Consider the following 18,422-nt stretch of genomic DNA (forward strand, 5'->3'; position numbering starts at 1 on the left):
AAGACCACAGATGGTGTGGTTCACCATTAGTTTCAGTGTAATTCAACTGTTACTAAAAATAAAAATTGTATCTTATATGTTTCAGTGTGTGAGTCATACTTCCAAGCACTGTAAGTACTTGGATATCTTGTTTACAGCAGCAAGATGGTTATTTTTAGCATGGAAGTGAAAGATCTGTTTTTAGTTTCAGCATACATTTATTTTTGATGTGGTCCCGACTAACATGAAACCACTTTAACCAAAGTATCTCCAAACAGACTCCAACCGTGGAACGTTAAATGTGAAAGTTACCAGGCTATGGCTGACATAACCTCGTCATAGGAGCCAAAACGTTTTCCATCCCTCGTCCTCAAACTGATACTTACACACTGACGGAAAAAAATTGCAACATAAAAAAATAAGTAATGTACAGTAATGACATTTCAAGAATACATTTGTCTAGATAACATTGAAGTGCTTAATATTGAAAGCCAAAGGTTAATGTAACCGCCAGATAACTCATTGCAGGTGCGAAATTCTGGTGCATTAATAACAGGTTAAAATATGCCATTGTCAGGCCTATCTACAAAAAGGGGGAAACCACAGATGTCAATAATTACCGGCCAGTATGCTTGCTTATAGCATTTTCAAAAATCTTTGAGAAAGTAATGTATTCAAGAGTGGTTAGCCATCTCAACAGTAATGGGATACTTAGTAAATCACATTTCGGATTTCAGAAATGCTGTTCCACTAAGACAGCAACATACAATTTCACTGTCCACATAATAGGGTCTTTAAATAGTAAAATGTCACCTGTAGGAATATTCTGTGACTTATCCAAAGCATTTGATTGTGTGAACCATGACATTATGTTAGAGAAATTACAATTCTATGGTATAAATGGAACAGCATATGAGTGGTTTAAGTCATATCTACAGAAAAAGAAGAAAAAAGTCTCTTTATATGCTTCAAGCGATTCAAAGGAGTTGGCCACTTCATCTAACTGGGGTGAAATGACGTTAGGTGTTCCACAGGGTTCGATCATGGGTCGCCTCCCGTTCTTGATATATGTGAATGACCTTCCTTCTTATGAGAAATAAGATGCTGAACTGACACTGTTTGCTGATGATACAAGCATAATTATTAATCCAGCAAAAGAAAGTTCGATAGAAAATGATACAAATAAGGTATTTGGAAAAGTTATTAATTGGTTTTCTGCGAATGGGCTTGCTCTGAACTTTGAAAAAGCACAGTACATCCAATTTTATGCGGCAAAAAGCATAATTCCTTCAATAAACATAACATATCAAAAGAAGTCAGTAGCCAGGGTAGAGCATACTAAGTTTTTGGGTGTACATATAGATGAGAATCTTAATTGGAAAATTCATATTTTGGATCTCCTAAAGCGACTAGGTTCAGCAACTTTTGCAATCAGAATGATTGCCAATTTTGAGGATGTAGAAGTTAGTAAGCTAACATACTTTGCATACTTCCACTCTCTGATGTCATACGGGATAATATTCTGGGGAAATTCAGCACTAAGGCGAAAGGTATTCACTGCTCAAAAGAAAGTAGTTAGAATAATGTGTGGAGTTCATAGTCGCACATCTGTTTAAAAGGTTAGGAATTCTTACAACTGCTTCACAGTACATTTACTCAGTAATGAAATTTTTTCTCAACAACATGGACCAGTTTAAAATCAACAGCAACTATCATGATTACAATACCAGAAAAAAGAAAGACCTACACTATCCTTTACTTAACCCATCTTTGGCACAGAAAGGGGTAAAATATGCTGCTATAAATCTTTTTGATAAATTACCAGATGAAATAAAATGTCTGACAGGCAGCAGTAATAGTTTCAAAAACAAATTGAAATCATATCTCCTTGACAAATCCTTCTATACCATAGATGAATTCTTGAATATGAGTAAATAAATCTGGAGATATAATACAGGGGAATAGGATAGATAATAGAAATATTAAGGTATAACACTATAAAGTTAAAAAAAAAGAAAACTTGTTTCCTGTGCGCATTTCTTGTGCATTTGACACGTTCCACATCATAATGGTTTTCCGTGCTATTGATCAATGGAACACGTAACTAACTAACTAATTAACTAACTAAATAACCGGTGTAACCGCCACAATGTTGAATGCAATCATGCAAACGTGCATGCATTGTATCGTACAGGTGCCGGACGTGGGATAGGTTTCCATGCTTGTTGCACTTGGTCAGTCAATACAGGATCGGTTAATGCTGCTTGTGGATGACGCTGTAGTTGTCGTCCGATGATGTCTGGTATGTGTACGACTGGAGGCAGGTAATCGAGCAGGCCTACCCAACATGTCAACACTCTGTAGAGCATGTTGGATTACGACGGCAGTATGTGGCCGAGTGTTATCCTGTTGGAAAACACTCACTGGAATGCTGTTCATGAATAGCAGCACAACAGGTCGGTTAACCAGACTGACAAACAAATTTGCAGCGAGGATGCGTGGGGTAACCACGAGAGGGCTCCGGTTGTCATACGAAATCGCACCGTAGATCATAACTCCAGATGTAGGTCCAGTATGTCTAGCACCCAGACAGGTTAGTTACAGGCCCTCAAATGGCCTCCTTATAACCAGTACACGGTCATCACCGGCAACGAGGCAAAAAAACGGCTTTCATCAGAAAACACAACAGACCTCCACCCTGCCCTCTAATGAGCTCTCGTTTGACACCACTGAAGTCGTAAATGGCGGTGGTTTGGGGTCAGTACAATGCACGCTGCAGGGCGTCTAGCTCGCAGCTGCCCTTGAAGTAACCTATTTATAACCGTTCATTGTGTCAGTGTGACGCCAACTACTACTGAGATTACTGCTGTAGATGCAGTACGATGCGCCAGAGCCATACGTCGAACAGCCGGTCGGTGTGGTCGAGCGGTTCTAGTTGCTTCAGTCTGGAACCGCGCGACTGCTACGGTCGCAGGTTCGAATCCTGCCTCGGTCATGGATGTGTGTGATGTCCTTAGGTTAGTTAGGTTTAAGTAGTTCTAAGTTCTAGGGGACTGATGACCTCAGATCTTAAGTCCCATAATGCTCAGAGCCATTTGAACCATACGTCGAACACGATGGCCTTCCGTCTTGGTAATGCCACATGACCTTCCTGAGCCTGGTCTTCTTGCGACAGTACCTTCGCGTGACCACTGTTGCCAGCAGTCACGTACAGTAGGCACTATCCTGTAAAGTCTTTCTGCAATGTCGCAGAAGGAATACCCATCTTCTCGTAGCGCTCTTACACGACCTCGCATAAACTCAGTGAAGTGTTGATTGTGACTTCTTTGTCGCCTTAAAGGTATTCTTGAGTAACATCAACTCATCACATCCAATCACAAAGGCACGCCTGTTATAGCGTATATTTAAAGCAAACCTGATTTTCATCCTCATAATGGAGTTACGAGCACTACTCTTATGCGTCTAGCGCGAAATTTGAATAGACATCATCTTTCAGGTCTAGAAACACGCCTACCAACTTTCGTTTATGTTGCACAACTTGTACTTGGTGCTGCCATTTTTTTTCTTCCGTATATATTCTAACATTAAAACAAACGGATCCCATAGGTGTAATCTTAGTGTAGGCATAAACTCAAGACAGTCATACGCATGTGAGACGCTGAAACTCAAACGTGAAGTAGTAACACACTACTGCTACCCCTTTAATCCACCCACCAGAAAAAAAACGGAGCGGTGTGGTGGGTTACGTGCCTCAACGGCACAGATTATCATACTATAGGTTTAGCTACACTGGGGAGATATCTATGGACAGACCTGACTTAAGTAGGATCTGTCAAGAAGGGTATCAGAATTTTAGTAGTACCAGGGGAACCGGTCTGGATGACTGACTGTTGTGGCATTTTTAATGCTAGCTAACATAGTCTTGCTAAGTTGGTACAGCGAGTGACTGAAATCAAGGGCAAATTGCACCCCAGTCTTTTTATTTACCGAGGACGCAAAATAAAACAATCGTTCTACTCGTCAGATCGTGGAAAATTACAATCTTTAATCGTGTAGGTTGGTTAGAGATTCCAGGGAGACTGTTTCAGCGACTGCCGTGAAGCGTACGGGGTTAATGCTGCATTTCACAGTGGACAGTGATTTTCGGTTTACTACTCAGATCGCAAAAATGTTCGAAAGCTCACTAAAGGAATATAAAGTCAGCCTTTAGTTATGCCACGTTCTGATTTAGTGGACGGAACATGTGATGGGACAGTAGTGGGCAACCTCTGAGGCACTTGACGCACCCTTGTTGTATGACTTTTCTCCACATTAGATGTGGCTCGGTTTGCTTAAGCCCCTGCTATTCCAGACATTCACGAGAATGATATGGATCCATGTGAATCTCCAGGTGGCAACGATTCGGGCCCACCAACGTCATGGCGTGTAAAGGCCAGGGAACGGGTTGTAGATGTGGTTCGCCTGTCACGAATGGGACCTGGCCTGTTTCACTCCATCTGCGTGTGTTTGTTGCTCCGGCAGTTACACGATTCGCATTATTCCTTGAAGGAGAGAAGATTTAGGAGATTGAAGTAACATAAACATCAAAATCCTCTGAGGAGTAAAAGGCATTAATGCCGTGTGACCTTCTGCCTTTTAAAAACTTTGATCTCAACAACGAAACAGTTCATTCTGAAGAACAGTATTTGCACCCACACAGTGTGAAGTAAATTAGGCAGATACATATTTAGTTGTGAATTTAGCTGCAGAACTTAATTATGTACGAAACCGATAATTGTGTCTAACGTAGAAAGTCCAATATCCAGGGCATCTAATGCTATTCGTGGTAAGAGATTTTCCTAGCAAGAAGACAAATCAAAATAATTCATCTCACACTTATCCTTTACCACAGACTACGAAAGAATATTATTTTAATATCACTTCGACTGAAGGATAGGTGGACGAATGAAATGAAACCTCACGTTGGAAGATTTTGTCACACGGCATTCCTCTGTTGGCAGTCATTTTGTCATGGACTTAAGGAATCATTCAACAGAATGACCAGGAGTGATTGGGTGGTACCGTACACCATGCTTCTACAAGATTGTTTTTCTTTTTTTTGTAAGGACAGACGCCGGCAGCGTAACTGACTATTGAGATACGTATTGTATTGTATAAGTTATAGCCGCCTGTGAAGACAGTTTACAAGTGGCAGTAGTACCACGAGAATCAGTTTCAGTCACTTTCTTCTTTCCGAACTGAGTTACAAAGTCTTCAGACTCCACTACACGGCCAACTGTTCAGCTTAATCGTCGGAAACAGTTATTACAGGAGGAGAGTAATTCTCGAGACTCTCAGAATTTGAACAGCAGATCGGTCGCTGAAGGAAGTCCGTCGTTCTCAGATTTATGACCTTCAAACGATTTTACCTGGAATAATCTAAAAGACGAAAGTGGTCTTTTGAAGGACGAATAGTCGCGCTAACAATGCGGTTCACGAAGGGCTGTCAAATGCACTTGCAGTCTCAAACATGATGAATGTTGTATATTTACTCGAACTTCAGTTAGTTACTTTTAAAAAAGTCGCGTTGGTATGCTCACTCCTTGAGGATCCCTGAATGGCTGCAACCAATCACCCAATAGTAACTCAAGAATTTTAGCCAGTGCACTGATTATGCGAACTGATTAGTGATGACCACTTTGGCTGTCTTCCAATCTTTTCGCACCATTCCTTGCCGTAAAACATCGTTTGATGCGTAGTATCAGGACTGAAACAATGGGCGGCGTGATTAATTGAGAAAATTAGGGGAGGATTTTTATCATCTGAATCTTACGCTTTGTTCCATTTTAGTTTTTACATATCTGCTGTGGTTGTCAAAAAGTGGTTGAATATGTAATGACAATTTCGTTTCTATACTCCTTTCGTTTGTGATTCCGAGCTGTCATACACTGTATGCTAAATATCAGTACTGGGGTCGACGTCAAGAAAACGTGTTTCAAGAGGACACTTGGTCCAACGCCTCCTTCACTGAGTCATTGACAAGTCTACATGTTTTCCCTGAACACTGTGTTGCAACCACATTGTAGATAATTTCCACCTTTTTGCTGCTCACTTTGGAGGACGACTTCCTCATAATTGTCTCTGGTGGTTATGTAAGTCCGTATCCACCCATGCAGCTCGTCAAGTGAGCGCTGTTAGGTGTCTTTTGCGCTCCTGTAACATTGTGACGGAGTCGAGTTAGTTCAGCGAACAAAGCACTTTTGCTGCTATCATGCGGTTTCATCGGCGCTATGCATTAATGCAATGAGGACTTGTGGCTTATGTTCTACGCTCCGCCAATGTATGTAGCGGGAACTTAGACGCAATTGCCTCAGTATTATCCAAGTTTCTTTCAATGCCGATTTAGTCTTTCTGTCGTATTTGATTCATGTCTGATGCTGTGATGATGTCCTCCGTAATTATTACAAGAATTTCGTTATGGTCACAGCAAGTTAGATATTGTCACACTTGCCTTTCTCTGTTCCGTGTTTAGCACCATATTTAAGACCGAGAGTGTTCGCAGTTGACCTGCCTTGTTGAGATAACTATAAGAATGATATATTTTGCATCCTAGAGAATACAGGTCAGAGGAGACTGAAATCGCTTGTTTTAGCCCTGCGCCACCGGCTTCCAACCAACGCTTTTCTTTTTCGGTTGGCTGACCTACGTCCCATTTATAACGAAAAATTTGCTCGAAAATCCCTCGGGTCCTTTTAATAAGTTTTAATCACTTCCGAGAAACTTGTTTTGTATTTGCTTTCAGCTGGTGTTCAACAAACGTGCCACCCAACGTCGGTATAGGTTTCTAATTGTTAATACTTCATTTAAAGTACAGTGCAATATTTTTCCTGCTGTGACTACCATGTCATGTCATTTCGTGAATCGATAAACGTCGATTGTGACTGCCTTTGTCGGAGTCTTTTTTGATGTTCTCGTCTGTGCTTACAACTTGAGGACGTCCTTAACGAGTACCTATTTCATAGGGAAATGCGGCCATATTTTTGTTCTGCATCCCGTTTCTTCGTTATTGGAAACGAAGGAAAAAATTCCATATAAACCTTCACCAATTTTTGTGTATTCATGTGACGATATAAAAAGTCTAGGCAAATTCTGACAGTACTGATTTCTGGTTTACTCATTTGAACGAAACATCCATACAGTACACAAATATGTTATTAACCGTATAAGAAATACTGTTCCGCATTCAGAACTACACTCGACTTATTTTATTGCCAAATACGTACCAACATAGTGAAAACACAGTTTATTGAAACAAGCAATGTGTTCCTGTCGAGCAGAGAAAGTTTCTTCATGCCGCTGTGTCTTACCATGCTTATGAAAGTAGTTCCAGGCTATTGATCGATTGGAGCAGTGATTCTAAACCTTTTGTGTTGTGTTACATTTTTGTGTCTTGTTCTCTTGAAGAAAAGCTGTAAATTTTGCTGTGATATCTTATTGCTAATATTTAAGTGATTTAATTGAATGCATACCTGACCTGCCCCAGAGATAATTACTGACTTCAAAATTAATTCGACCATCGTAACATTTCCGGAAAGATGAAGATATGATTTGGAGTCAAGGCATTTACTATCATTTCATGTCTACGAAATGAAAGATGCCTGGCTTTGATTCAAAATAACTCAAAATATTCAGTATAGTTTCTTTCACTTTGCCAATGGCCTTCGCGCAGTGGTAACACCGTTTCCATAATCCTTGATTCTAATTGGTCAACGGTTTGAATCGGACATTACTGCTTTGTTTCGACATACTTTTTCCTCAACTTATTTTATGTTTAACCAGGAATATTTTGAACAGTCTGACGGTGTCGCCATGGGCAGCCCTCTGTGTCCTCTGGTAACTAACCTTTTTATGGAGGGTTTTGAGGAGAGAGCACTTGAATCAGTGGTCTGTAAACTAACTGTTTTTTGGAGATACGTCGATGACACTTTCATAGTGTGGCCCCACGAAGAAGAAAAGTCAGTGGAGTTTTTTCATCATCTGAACTCCATCCATGAGAATACTCGATTTACTGTGGAACTAGAGAAAGATGACTGCCTTCCATTCCTGGATGTTTTGGTTAAACGGAAGAGTGACGGCACTGTGGTCATTCTGTCTATCGCAAGCCCACTCACACTGATATGTATTTGCATTCTTCAAGTTGCCATCACCCATCCCAGACTATGAGTGTACTTAAAACCCTTGTACACAGGGCACACACGGTGTCGAATGCAGAGAATTGGCTAAGGAACTGGCACATTTGAGGACGGTGTTCAGAGACAATGGATACTCGAGCCGGCAAATTAACAGGGCCTTCTCAGCTAAAGCCAGGAACCGGGAAGTGGATAAAGAGGAGGACGCGCCAGCCAAGTCCCTAGCTTTTCTTCCCTTTGTCGGAAGTATCTCCTTCAAGATAGCAAGGATTCTTAATCATTTTCATGTGAAAGTGGTTTATCGTCCACCTTCTAAGATTTCGGATTTGCTGGAATCGGTGAATGATGATTTGTTACTGCGGAAGGCGGGAATTTACAAAATACCGTGTCGATGTGGTATGGCCTATATAGGACAGACAACGCGTACAGTGGAAGAGCATTGTACAGAACATCAACGTTACACTCGCCTACTGAAACCCAGTAAGTCTGCAGTTGCGGAACATTGTATTTCTAACTGACATTCAATGGAGTACGACAACACTTCGATTTTGGCCACTGCAACAACGTTTTGGGTTGGTTCAAATGGCTCTGAGCACTATGGGACTTAACAGCTGTGGTCATCAGTCCCCTAGAACTTAGAACTACTTAAACCTAACTAACCTAAGGACATCACACACATCCATGCCCGAGGCAGGATTCGAACCTGCGACCAACGTTTTGGGACTCCATTATCAAAGAATCAGTTGAAATGCGCATTGCGGGAAATCTAATGAACCGTGACAGTGCTTACCAATTGAATAACGCATGGAATCCCGTCGTCCCAGAAATTTGCTCGAGACGAAGACGCCAGGAGACTTCGATAGCTGCGGCCAGCGAGAATACCGACGGCAGCTGAGTACTGCAGTTCCACCAGCGAGGGCCTGCCGCTGGGCGGTGTGGCCCTTCTGTCTCCGCGATTGCAACGCATGCGCGGCAGTACTATCAGCGCACTAAATAAGCTGGAGCGGAGAACGTCTTCGTCAGTCCTCGTTCGGCTCACCTGAAGATGGCTGGTAGTTGTCCAGCCGAAATATCGTGTAATGAAGTTTACGACGACCGGCTGCAAGCCCGAAATCTTTTTGAACAGGATAAGACTGTTTCACGTATACTGTCGGTAGACTCATCTCTAGAATCACTGTTTTCAAGGCATCTGAGGTACAGTAGGTGATGTTAGATGTGTATGTAAGTGACTATTTCTGTTTGAATAGGATATTTTTCCTTGAATGTTTTTTGTTCTATCCTATAAGTAGAAATTCCTAAATTATGCTCATTGGCAAAAGATTTAATAGGTAGTCGGAGAAGTGTAGTTCTATTTATCTTCTGTAAGACATCGTTTATTCGTCACGGTATTATCTATTACTAAGGTCCTTATGCAACTTGATAGCGCTGTCGATTGGGTAGTCATATTTCAGTAGCTCATGGGTTAAGCCTTGGGGTAATCTCTCAATTTTCATAGCACATGCGATGATCTGGCTAGTAATGTCCACTGCCATGGCCCTGTTACGATATGAACTTCCAAAAAAGTTTTCCTCTACTTGCATAACAACGAAAGTGTGCGGACTTAGATTCAAGGGCACGCAGGAATGAAACTAAAGAAAATGAGAACAAAACAACAAAAATAAGAGCAGCTCTTTAAAACGTGCGCATCTACGAAATGAAAATATGCTTGTGAACAACATTCAGTATGGGATTTCTTCACGCTGTGCGTTGTAACATTCTTGGATTCTTTTAAATCTGTCCACAAGATGGTAAAGAATGTCAAATCAAACAACTTTAAGCCGTCTAATTTCCAGATCTTTGTTTTATTGGGCTACCAGTTTGGCAATTTATTACGCAATCTTCGGGCCCCCTGACTGACATGTAGGAAGATTACAACCTCGGTTCCGGTCAAAATAGAGACTAGCATCCTAAAACTGGTGTTGTTGTTGTGGTCTTCAGTCCTGAGACTGGTTTGATGCAGCTCTCCATGCTACTCTATCCTGTGCAAGCTTTTTCATCTCCCAGTACCTACTGCAACCTACATCCTTCTGAATCTGCTTAGTGTATTCATCTCTTGGTCTCCCCCTACGATTTTTACCCTCCACGCTGCCCTCCAATACTAAATTGGTGATCCCTTGATGCCTCAGAACATGTCCTACCAACCGATCCCTTCTTCTGGTCAAGTTGTGCCACAAACTTCTCTTCTCCCCAATCCTATTCAATACTTCCTCATTAGTTATGTGATCTACCCATCTAATCTTCAGCATTCTTCTGTAGCACCACATTTCGAAAGCTTCTATTCTCTTCTTGTCCAAACTATTTATCGTCCATGTTTCACTTCCATACATGGCTACACTCCATATGAATACTTTCAGAAATGACTTCCTGACACTTAAATCAATACTGGATGTTAACAAATTTCTCTTCTTCAGAAACGCTTTCCTTGCCATTGCCAGCCTACATTTTATATCCTCTCTACTTCGACCATCATCAGTTATTTTGCTCCCCCAATAGCAAAACTCCTTTACTACTTTAAGTGCCTCATTTCCTAATCTAATTCCCTCAGCATCACCCGACTTATTTAGACTAGATTCCATTATCCTTGTTTTGCTTTTGTTGATGTTCATCTTATATCCTCCTTTCAAGACACTGTCCATTCCATTCAACTGCTCTTCCAAGTCCTTTTCTGTCTCTGACAGAATTACAATGTCATCGGCGAACCTCAAAGTTTTTATTTCTTCTCCATGAATTTTAATACCTACTCCGAATTTTTCTTTTGTTTCCTTTACTGCTTACTCAATATACAGATTGAACAACATCGGGGACAGGCTACAACCCTGTCTTACTCCCTTCCCAACCACTGCTTCCCTTTCATGTCCCTCGACTCTTATAACTGCCATCTGGTTTCTGTACAAATTGTAAATAGCCTTTCGCTCCCTGTATTTTACCCCTGCCACCTTTAGAATTTGAAAGAGAGTATTCCAGTCAACATTGTCAAAAGCTTTCTCTAAGTCTACAAATGCTAGAAACGTAGGTTTGCCTTTCCTTAATCTTTCTTCTAAGATAAGTCGTAAGGTCAGTATTGCCTCACGTGTTCCAGTGTTTCTACGGAATCCAAACTGATCTTCCCTGAGGTTGGCTTCTACTAGTTTTTCCATTCGTCTGTAAAGAATTCGTGTTAGTATTTTGCAGCTGTGACTTATTAAGCTGATAGTTCGGTAATTTTCACATCTGTCAACACCTGCTTTCTTTGGGATTGGAATTATTATATTCTTCTTGAAGTCTGAGGGTATTTCACCTGTTTCATACACCTTGCTCACCAGATGGTAGAGTTTTGTCAGGACTGGCTCTCCCAAGGCCGTCAGTAGTTCCAATGGAATATTGTCTACTCCGGGGGCCTTGTTTCGACTCAGGTCTTTCAGTGCTCTGTCAAACTCTTCACGCAGTATCGTATCTCCCATTTCATCTTCATCTACATCCTCTTCCATTTCCATAATATTGTCCTCAAGTACATCGCCCTTGTATAGACCCTCTATATACTCCTTCCACCTTTCTGCTTTCCCTTCTTTGCTTAGAACTGGGTTTCCATCTGAGCTCTTGATATTCATACAAGTCGTTCTCTTATCTCCAAAGGTCTCTTTAATTTTCCTGTAGGCGGTATCTATCTTACCCCTAGTGAGATAGGCCTCTAAATCCTTACATTTGTCCTCTAGCCATCCCTGCTTAGCCATTTTGCACTTCCTGTCGATCTCATTTTTGAGACGTTTGTATTCCTTTTTGCCTGTTTCACTTACTGCATTTTTATATTTTCTCCTTTCATCAATTAAATTCAATATTTCTTCTGTTACCCAAGGATTTCTACTAGCCCTCGTCTTTTTACCTACTTGATCCTCTGCTGCCTTCACTACTTCATCCCTCAAAGCTACCCATTCTTCTTCTACTGTATTTATTTCCCCCATTCCTGTCAATTGCTCCCTTATGCTCTCCCTGAATCTCTGGACAACCTCTGGTTCTTTTAGTTTATCCATGTCCCATCTCCTTAAATTCCCACCTTTTTGCAGTTTCTTCAGTTTTAATCTACAGGTCATAACCAATAGACTGTGGTCAGAGTCCACATCTGCCCCTGGAAATGTCTTACAATTTAAAACCTGGTTCCTAAATCTCTGTCTTACCATTATATAATCTATCTGATACCTTTTAGTATCTCCAGGGTTCTTCCATGTATACAACCTTCTTTCATGATTCTTAAACCAAGTGTTAGTTATGATTATGTTGTGCTCTGTGCAAAATTCTACCAGGCGGCTTCCTCTTTCATTTCTGTCCCCCAATCCATATTCACCTACTATGTTTCCTTCTCTCCCTTTTCCTACACTCGAATTCCAGTCACCCATGACTATTAAATTTTCGTCTCCCTTCACAATCTGAATAATTTCTTTTATTTCATCATACATTTCTTCAATTTCTTCGTCATCTGCAGAGCTAGTTGGCACATAAACTTGTACTACTGTAGTAGGTGTGGGCTTCGTATCTATCTTGGCCACAATAATGCGTTCACTATGCTGTTTGTAGTAGCTTACCCGCATTCCTATTTTCCTATTCATTATTAAACCTACTCCTGCATTACCCCTATTTGATTTTGTGTTTATAACCCTGTAGTCACCTGACCAGAAGTCTTGTTCCTCCTGCCACCGAACTTCACTAATTCCCACTATATCTAACTTCAACGTATCCATTTCCCTTTTTAAATTTTCTAACCTACCTGCCCGATTAAGGGACCTGACATTCCACGCTCCGATCTGTAGATTTTTGATACAGTGATCACTTCAAACATCATCTGCCGGATGCTGTCTGAAGTGGTCCCTGTGTCAAAAATCTACAGGTACCAGTCTTAGAATGGTGGCCCCTATTTTGACGGGAACCGAGGTTGGAATCTTCCTACACATCGGTCAGGGGGCTTGAAGATGGCTTAATATATCGCCGAAACTGGTAGCCCAAAAAAGTAGCGATTTGGAAATTAGACGGCTGAAAGATGTTTGATTTGAAATCCTGTATTGAATAGCTGAGGTCCCGCAACCGTTTCTGAAAAGATGGACATACAGAGATATGGTAAAGAAGTTGCTATTCAAGCATATTTCATTCTTTGCCGGTGATAATTATACTATACTGTGCGCGAAGAGCGTTCCTGAGATGACGCACTGCAAGTTTCACCTGATTCCGGGTGTGCCCATTTGGATCGGTGACAGCAGATACCGTAGGCCAATGGTTTTCCACCTTTTTGAGTTCGTGACTCTCCTGACCAACTACTTTGTTTTCGTAGCTTCCCCTTGGGATACCATGTAAAAACTGAAACAATTAATAAAAATATTTACTAATAAATTACTACCCACCTCAATTACTTCTTGTTATATCGCTTATCAAATCTCAGCACCAAAGGAGATACAGTTACCTTCATTCTCTTCTCCATACAAAGTTTAGGTTTGTACTTGGCTTTCATAACACTCACCACCGGAAAACAACGCTCGCAAAGATTGGAGGTTGCAAAAGGAAATTGATTTCTAGCTCAACTTTGAAACTCTTTTCTTATTAAACATTAAACAGTTGGCAATGTCATTGATGAAGACTTCACTTTTAGTGACGAATCTGATGAAAGTTCTATCAACTCTTATTCATCTGCAGAATTGAACTCAGAAGGTGAATCATTACCGAAGGGATTTTGAGCCCATTGAAACCTACTACATTTTTCAGGAAAAGTATTTTTCAACATGAAGATGAAGTTCAGATAAATGTCCTTCAATTACTGAAACAATATCTCCAATAAGGCCTATCTCATTGTCGTTTATAAAATGCTGCAAGCGTGGAAAGTAGTCCATTTCTCCTCCAACATTCATTTTTCTCTTCTAAAGAGGTAGCTTCTTTTTGAAGGCCGAAACTTTGTCAGTAACCTGAATGAAATGAGTTTCATTCCTTCCAGAGAATTACTCAGTGAGTTTAACTTCTCAGATATATCACATAAGTGTGCTACCTTTAATAGAAACTTAAAGCACTTACAAGGTAACATTCCCAAATGTCAAAAAACGATCTTGATGAAACTTGGCAGCTGTGTAGAGGGGGCAAAATAATACAACCCGTAATTTTTTTGTTTGTGCCAGATTTCACTTTTAAGGGGTAAAACACACCCCAAAAGATAATTTGACATATTACGTTACGTTTTGAGGAAATACACTCCTGGAAATTGAAATAAGAACACCGTGAATTCATTGTCCCAGGAAGGGGAAACTTTATTGACACATTCCTGGGGTCAGATACATCACATGATCACACTGACAGAACCACAGGCACATAGACACAGGCAACAGAGCATGCACAATGTCGGCACTAGTACAGTGTATATCCACCTTTCGCAGCAATGCAGGCTGCTATTCTCCCATGGAGACGATCGTAGAGATGCTGGATGTAGTCCTGTGGAACGGCTTGCCATGCCATTTTCACCTGGCGCCTCAGTTGGACCAGCGTTCGTGCTGGACGTGCAGACCGCGTGAGACGACGCTTCATCCAGTCCCAAACATGCTCAATGGGGGACAGATCCGGAGATCTTGCTGGCCAGGGTAGATGACTTACACCTTCTAGAGCACGTTGGGTGGCACGGGATACATGCGGACGTGCATTGTCCTGTTGGAACAGCAAGTTCCCTTGCCGGTCTAGGAATGGTAGAACGATGGGTTCGATGACGGTTTGGATGTACCGTGCACTATTCAGTGTCCCCTCGACGATCACCAGTGGTGTACGGCCAGTGTAGGAGATCGCTCCCCACACCATGATGCCGGGTGTTGGCCCTGTGTGCCTCGGTCGTATGCAGTCCTGATTGTGGCGCTCACCTGCACGTCGCCAAACACGCATACGACCATCATTGGCACCAAGGCAGAAGCGACTCTCATCGCTGAAGACGACACGTCTCCATTCGTCCCTCCATTCACGCCTGTCGCGACACCACTGGAGGCGGGCTGCACGATGTTGGGGCGTGAGCGGAAGACGGCCTAACGGTGTGCGGGACCGTAGCCCAGCTTCATGGAGACGGTTGCGAATGGTCCTCGCCGATACCCCAGGAGCAACAGTGTCCCTAATTTGCTGGGAAGTGGCGGTGCGGTCCCCTACGGCACTGCGTAGGATCCTACGGTCTTGGCGTGCATCCGTGCGTCGCTGCGGTCCGGTTCCAGGTCGACGGGCACGTGCACCTTCCGCCGACCACTGGCGACAACATCGATGTACTGTGGAGACCTCACGCCCCACGTGTTGAGCAATTCGGCGGTATGTCCACCCGGCCTCCCGCATGCCCACTATACGCCCTCGCTCAAAGTCCGTCAACTGCACATACGGTTCACGTCCACGCTGTCGCGGCATGCTACCAGTGTTAAAGACTGCGATGGAGCTCCGTATGCCACGGCAAACTGGCTGACACTGACGGCGGCGGTGCACAAATGCTGCGCAGCTAGCGCCATTCGACGGCCAACACCGCGGTTCCTGGTGTGTCCGCTGTGCCGTGCGTGTGATCATTGCTTGTACAGCCCTCTCGCAGTGTCCGGAGCAAGTATGGTGGGTCTGACACACCGGTGTCAATGTGTTCTTTTTTCCATTTCCAGGAGTGTACATTTGAATAATGATACATAAAAAATGTTTCTCATGGAAATTTGATATGTAATTAATGTTCTTGAAAATGGTATAATAGAATTTTGTGATAATTTTAACTTTTCCAAAATACCGCACCAACTTTAATTAATTCTGAAAAATGAAAACTTTCGATACAACGTAAATTAAAGAATTGTAATAAAGCTGGTTTCTGAAATACCATTGTCCACAGCTCGTGGTCGTGCGGTAGCGTTATCGCGTCCCGGGTTCCCGGGTTCGATTCCCGGCGGGATCAGGGATTTTCTCTACCTCGTGATGACTGGGTGTTGTGTGATGTCCTTAGGTTAGTTAGGTTTAAGTAGTTCTAAGTTCTAGGGCACTGATGACCGTAGCTGTTAAGTCCCATAGTGCTCAGAGCCATTTGAACCATTTTTTTGAAATACCATTTTTGGGAAATAAGCTGTACACAATGTGCTGTCAGAGAATTTTCAACATACATAATTAAAATATATAACTATTCATTGTTAATTTAATATATATGCAATGTTGAAAGTACAAAAACATTGTTAGTGTAGGTATTTATTTTACTTATACTTGTTTTATGTTTTCAATTGTTATTTTGCGTTTTACATAATTAATTTGGTTTCACATACCTGTATTTTCTCAACTGAAAATAAGTAACTGATTAGTATGGTACATAACCGCTGCAATAATGATAATCTATAAACAAATGCTTAAAAATAACATTTTATTATACAATGCACATAAAATGAACGAAATTTCTTCAGATAATATACGTAGGTTAGAACATAAATAGTGGCAACACTGCTATGGAGACACTATGCAATGGAATCTACTATTGTCGCTGATAGCACACTTTGTTGACATTACTAGCTTACCTCCGAGCAAATGAACTCGGCCGTCCCACGTCACCGGCGTGCGAACAATCGAGGGAAAACACAGTCACTTGTGAGCGAGCGGTCTAACGTAACGGTATCACTATGCTTTCGAAACAGGAATAACGGAGTTGGATCAAGATTGAATGTGCCAGAGGTCGTACAGCACGACAGTGTCATCAAGGTCTTCAAGAGGCGTGCGGGTAATCGGCATTGCCTCACAGAACAGTGGAACGTTGGTAAAAGCCTTCAACGAAGGTCGGCAAATTGTGGCAGACATGCATCGGGAAGGTCGTCCTAGCATCTCTCAAGAAAAAGTACATGCTGCTGCTGCCTTAGTGGACAATGATCGACGCCATACGATTCGTGAGCTCGCCTGGAAACCGGATTAGCGCATACGACTGTGCTTCGTATCCTGAAGGAACGCCTGGGCATGCGAAGAAATTTCATCACGATGGGTTCCTCATGAATTGACGGAAATGCAGAAATGGATACGTTACGACGCTGCTCAAATGCACTTGGAGCGCTATGAGCGCGAAGGCGAGGCTTTCTTAAGCTGTATCGTAACACTGGATAAGACATGGGCCACATCGTAAGAGCCAAAAATGAAACGCCAGTCCAACGAATAGTGCTATCATGAGACGCCGCGAAAGTCGAAAGTACGTCAGAGCCTCAGTATGGTGAAAGTTATGGCGATTCTCGAGTACGACTGTGATGGTGTTATCATAACGCATTACGTTTCTCCACGGCAGACCGACAGTGTACAGTATTACTGTTCGTTTCTGGAGCATCACCTGCGACCAGCTTTGCGAAAGAAGCGGCGACACTTTCTGCCCAACCCACCCATCATTTTGCACTACAATGCGCGGGCGCATACAGTGCAAGCTGTGGCTGGTCTGTTCGGTCGATGGGACTGGGAAGTACTGTACCACCCACCATACTCCCCGGGCTTAAGTCCTTGTGACTTTGATTTGATTCTGAAGATGAAGGAACCATTCGCTTCAGAACTGTTCCAGAGATTCGACAGGCAGTAGACGGCTCCATTCGCACCATCAACAGAACAGTCTCTGCTAACGGTATACTAGGTCTTCCACATCGCTGGCAACGGGTTCTACACAACGCTGGTGACTACTTTGAAGGACAGTAAGAGGTGCAAACACGTAACTCTTTTATATTGGTTGTGAATAAATAGTTGCCACTATTTAAGTTCCAACATTCGTACATGACGAAGAACACAATACAAAACAAAATTCAGCAGAATTTCATATTGTCACGGGTGATCCTCTTCATAGCCAACGGCCTTGCCGCAGTGGTAACACCGGTTCCCGTCAGATCACCGAAGCTAAGCGCTGCCGGGCTACGCTAGCACTTGCATGGGTGACCATCCGGTCTGCCGAGAGCTGTTGGCAAGCGGGGTGCACTCAGCTCTACTGAGGCAAACTGAGGAGCTACTTCAATGGGCAATAGCGGCTAAGGTCTCGGAAACTGACATACGGCCGGGAGAGCGGTGTACTGACCACATGCCCCTCCATATTCGCACCTGGTGACGCCTGTGGGCTGAGGATGACACGGCGACCGGTCGGTACCGTTGAGCCTTCTTGGCCTGTTCGGGAGGAGTTTAGTTTAGTTTTAGATTCTCCAAATATCCTGATTTATATCAGGCATATTTCAGTACATTGGTAAGCCTTGGAAGAGAGAAATGATTATGTAGTAGTGACTGCAGCTTAATTATATTGTT

At 42.5% G+C, this 18,422-nt stretch overlaps 1 pseudogene; it reads left to right on the forward strand.

The window, feature by feature from the left end:
- The first annotated feature begins 17,975 nt into the window (after positions 1 to 17,975).
- Positions 17,976 to 18,093, forward strand: LOC124557405 (annotated as a pseudogene).
- Positions 18,094 to 18,422: the final 329 nt, after the last annotated feature.

The sequence above is a fragment of the Schistocerca americana genome, chromosome X (genome assembly GCF_021461395.2).
Source record: "Schistocerca americana isolate TAMUIC-IGC-003095 chromosome X, iqSchAmer2.1, whole genome shotgun sequence".
In the NCBI taxonomy this organism is placed as follows: domain Eukaryota; kingdom Metazoa; phylum Arthropoda; class Insecta; order Orthoptera; family Acrididae; genus Schistocerca; species Schistocerca americana.